Below are 5282 nucleotides of genomic sequence, written 5' to 3'. Positions count from 1 at the left end.
TGGATTAGAGAGAGAGGTACTTGGGGTTTTTTAGCCACTGTGTGACAGTGTTGGACTGGATGGGCCATTGGCCTGATCTAACATGGCTTCTCGTATGTTCTTATGTGACACAGAGTGTTGGACTGGATTGGCCATTGGCCTGATCCAACATGGCTTTTCTTATGTTCTTACTTTACACGGAGTGTTGGACTGGATGGGCCACTGGCCTGATCCAACATGGCTTCTCTTATGTTCTTATGTGACACAGAGTGTTGGAATGGATGGGCCATTGGCCTGATCCAACATGGCTTCTCGTATGTTCTTCTGTGACACAGAGTGTTGGACTGGATGGGCCACTGGCCTGATCCAACAGGGCTTCTCTTATGTTCTTATGTGACACAGAGTGTTGGACTGGATGGGCCACTGGCCTGATCCAACAGGGCTTCTCTTATGTTCTTATGTGACACAGAGTGTTGGACTGGATGGGCCACTGGCCTGATCCAACAGGGCTTCTCTTATGTTCTTATGTGACACAGAGTGTTGGACTGGATGGGCCACTGGCCTGATCCAACATGGCTTTTCTTATGTTCTTACTTTACACGGAGTGTTGGACTGGATGGGCCATTGGCCTGATCCAACATGGCTTCTCTTATGTTCTTATGTGACACAGAGTGTTGGACTGGATGGGCCACTGGCCTGATCCAACATGGCTTCTCTTATGTTCTTCTGTGACACAGAGTGTTGGACTGGATGGGCCATTGGCCTGATCCAACAGGGCTTCTCTTATGTTCTTCTGTGACACAGTGTTGGGACTGGATGGGCCACTGGCCTGATCCAACAGGGCTTCTCTTATGTTCTTATGTGACACAGAGTGTTGGACTGGATGGGCCATTGGCCTGATCCAACAGGGCTTCTCTTATGTTCTTATGTGACACAGAGTGTTGGACTGGATGGGCCATTGGCCTGATCCAACAGGGCTTCTCTTATGTTCTTATGTGACACAGAGTGTTGGACTGGATGGGCCATTGGCCTGATCCAACAGGGCTTCTCTTATGTTCTTATGTGACACAGAGTGTTGGACTGGATGGGCCATTGGCCTGATCCAACAGGGCTTTTCTTATGTTCTTAAGTGACACAGAGTGTTGGAATGGATGGGCCATTGGCTTGATCCAACATGGCTTCTCTTATGTTCTTTGTTCTCCTCTCCAATCCTCAGAACAGTTTTTTATGTTCATAGTTTCAGGTGTAGATGAATTAAAAATAAACATATACAGAACACGAGCCTGTTTGGAAAAAATATGGATGTGATTCATAAAAGGCAGGGCAAGAAGGGGGGTTTTGAGGCTTGAGAGATTTCAAAGGGAAGAGGAAAAGGTGTGGTGTTAAGTATAGATTTTGAAAGTGTAACACGCTTCGACTCTTCCGTGAATGACAAGGCATTACCCAGGGCCTTACAGCACACTACACTTGAAATGTAAAGATTGAGACCTTTGCTTCATAGTGCAATTGGAAAGAAGAAAAATAGGGTGTGTTATATTTTGATGCTGGCTCAGCCCAGGGACTTGAGGGAAGAGAAGAAGACTGCAGATTTAGACCCCACCCTTCTCTCTGAATCAGAGTCTCAGAGCGGCTTACAATCTCCTTTATCTTCCCTCCCCACCACAGACACCCTGTGAGGTGGGTGGGGCTGGAGAGGGCTCTCACAGCAGCTGTCTTCCAAGGACAACTCCTGCGAGAGCTATGGTTAACCCATATGAAAATATGAAGCTGCCTTATACTGAATCAGACCCCCTCGGTCCAATCAAAATCAGTGTTGTCTACTCAGACTGGCAGCAGCTCTCCAGGGTCTCAAGCTGAGGTATTCCACGCCTACTTGTCCGGACCCTTTTTAGTTGGAGATGCCAGGGATTGAACCTGGGACCTTCTGCTTACCAAGCAGATGCTCTACCACTGAGCCACCGTCCCTCCCCGAAGGCCATTCAGGAGCTGTAAGTGGAGGAGTGGGGAATCAAACCCAGTTCTCCCAGCTAAGAGTCCGCACACTTAACCACTGCACCAAACCACTACACTAAACCAAAACCACCTGCTTAACTTACACTTTACACTCCCACAAGGGTAGATGAAACATTGAAAAAGCACCTGTCGGCAAACAGCAAGTGGAGATCATGTTTTAAAACGAGTGAGAGAATTCAATGGGGTGTTCAGAAAAATGCACTAACAATGTAAGCACAGAAATCAAAGATATAAATAAAAAAATAAAAACAGGGCTGTTTCTTTACACATGTCATGAAACACTTGGCTAAACAGAAGCGCATGCACAACAGTGGTATCCATCTTCTGATGTCCCCATAAAAGATCTTTCGAATCTTCCAAAGACAACAGCTTTGCATAGAGCCAGTTTAGTGTACAGTTAAGTTTGGTTAAGTGCACGGATTCTTATCTGGAAGAACCAAATTTGATTCCCCACTCCTCCACTTGCACCTGCTGGAATGGCCTTGGGTTAGCCATAGCTATCGCAAAGTTGTCCTTGAAAGGGCAGCTGCTGTAAGAGCTCCCTCAGCCCCACCTACCTCACAGGGTGTCTGTTGTGGGGGAGGAAGGGAAAGGAGATTGTAGGCCGCTCTGAGCCTCTGTCCTTGAAAGGGCAGCTGCTGGGAGAGCCCTCTCCAGCCCCACCCACCTCACAGGGTGTCTGTTGTGGGGGAGGAAGGGAAAGGAGATTGTAGGCCGCTCTGAGCCTCTGTCCTTGAAAGGGCAGCTGCTGGGAGAGCCCTCTCAGCCCCACCCACCTCACAGGGTGTCTGTTGTGGGGGAGGAAGGGAAAGGAGATTGTAGGCCGCTCTGAGCCTCTGTCCTTGAAAGGGCAGCTGCTGTGAGAGCCCTCTCACTTCATAGGGTGTCTGTTGTGAGAGGGAAGGTAAAGGAGATTGTGACTGCTCTGAGACTCTGAGATTCAGAGTATAGGGCAGGATATAAATCCAGTATCACCATCATCTTCTTTGAGGGAGGTCTGATGCTACTGTGTGGTGTGTGTTGTGGGACAGCAGAGACATGTGGCTATCATGTGATGTAATCTCCTGCCTGGCTCCACACCAGGGTGACATCCAGACTACTGAAATGCCCTGTCTAGTGGTCTAGCCTCAAAAGGAACCCAGAGATTGCCGTTGGTGAAGAACATCACAGCTCAGCTATAAACAGAGAACACATATAATGCCCATTCCACAGTCACTCTATTGGTTACCCATCAGTTACCGGGCACATTTTAAGGTAGTGGCTATCATATACAAAGCCCTTCATGGAGAGCCAGTTTGGTGTTGTGGTTAAGTGCGTGGACTCTTATCTGGGAGAACCGGGTTTGATTCCCCACTCCTCCACTTGCACCTGCTGGAATGGCCTTGGGTTAGCCATAGCTCTGGCAGATGTTGTCCTTGAAAGGGCAGCTGCTCACAGGGAGTCTATTGTGGGGAGAGAAGATAGCCCACCAGTTTGGTGTAGTGGTTAAGTGAGTGGACTCTTATCTGGGAGAACTGGGTTTGATTCCCCACTTCTCCACTTGCAGCTGCTGGAATGGCCTTGGGTCAGCCATAGCTCTGGCAAAGGCTGTCCTCAAAAGGGCAGCTGCTGTAAGAGTTCTCACAGGGTGTCTGTTGTGGGGGGTGGGAAGTAAAGGAGATTGTGACCACTCTGAGGCTCTGAGATTCAGAGCATAGGGTGGGATATAAATCCAGTATCATCATCTTCTTCTTGGTCTCTCATGCCGGTGGGACTGCCATCCCCCTATGCTCTGCCATGACAGCTTCTCTCATCTGAGACTGGGGGTGATTCTGGACACCTCCCTGAGTCTGCCTTTTTCCATCTATGGCAGATCAGGCAGCTAGCACCATACCTATCCCCCCAAGACCTGGCTACAGTGACCCATGCAATGGTGACGTCCAGGCTGGACTACTGTACCATCCTGGGGGAGGAAGGAAAGAGCCAGAGCTTCCTTTGCCCAGTTCCCTGGATCCCATGGGAGAAATACAAAGAAAGCACCTTTAAGAACATGAGTGCTAACGTTTTAAGCATGTTTTATCTTTAATTGTGTTTGTCTGTGTTCTTTATAAAGTTTATTTCTCAGCTACCTAATCTTAAATAGGTACAGACATGGCCCAACCCGACATGGCCTATGTAAGATCCGGCCCCATAACAAATGAGTTTGACGCCCCTGTTTTAAGGGGTCAAGGTGGCGAGAGATGTGGGGTTTGCTGTATTATCTTTGGTTTTAGCTGAAAAAGTATTTACACATTATTATAAGCTAACCTGAGCAACAAGAGAGATGGGACACAAATGTTTTAATAAAATCAATCATACATTCTAATAGTGAAGTTGGTCAAAACCGAGTATAGTCAAGTGCGGTGATCAGACCAGTGAAGGAGAAGACAGGTATTTTCATCAACTGAAAAATTCCCCAGGGTTGCAGAAAAATGTGAAACATATTAGGGAAAAAATGGTTTTTCTAAAAAATACCACATGGCAAAAGGAACACCTGTAGCTTTAAGAAATGGAATTGTCTCAGTGGCTGTTGCTAGGCAACCACAGCATTCCATACTGGGTTTCTGGGAGTAAAAGGCAGAGGGAAGGGTCAGGGGTGTTTTGGCTTTTGAGGGAGGGGGCCAGACCTCCCTGGAGCTGTCAGTTACAAATTCCTGCAGATTTGGGGGTTCGGCCTTGGAGAAGGCAGGGCCTGGGGGTGGGGAGAAAGAAAGAAAGAAAGAAAGAAAGAAAGAAAGAAAGAAAGAAAGAAAGAAAGAAAGAAAGAAAGAAAGAAAGAAAGAAAGAAAGAAAGAAAGAAAGAAAGAAAGAAAGAAAGAAAGAAAGAAAGAAAGAAAGAAAAGAAAGAAAGATTTATACCCTGCCATTCTCTCTGAATCAGAGTCTCAGAGCGGCTTACACTCTCCTTTATCTTCTTCCCCCACAACAGACACCCTGTGAGGTAGGTGGGGCTGAGAGAGCTCTCCCAGAAGCTGCCATTTCAAGGAATCAAGACCATTCCAGCAGCTGCAAGTGGAGGAGTAGAGAATCAAATTTGGTTCTCCCAGATAAGAGTCTACACACTTAACCACTGCACCAAACTGGCTCCACTGGACACCACTTATTTATTTACATTATTAATCATTTTCCTTTCTTATTTGGACTCAAGTCAGATTACACAGAGTAACCTGATACCACCGACAAGAGGGAGCATTCAGTAAACAGCAAAATAGGATTAGGGTTGCAGAACCAATCAGAAATCTAAAAACGGAACAAAAGCAAAAGGATACGTC

This window comes from Heteronotia binoei, chromosome 5 (genome assembly GCF_032191835.1).
Source record: "Heteronotia binoei isolate CCM8104 ecotype False Entrance Well chromosome 5, APGP_CSIRO_Hbin_v1, whole genome shotgun sequence".
Lineage (NCBI taxonomy): Eukaryota > Metazoa > Chordata > Lepidosauria > Squamata > Gekkonidae > Heteronotia > Heteronotia binoei.
Note: the sequence above shows the minus strand (reverse complement) of the source record.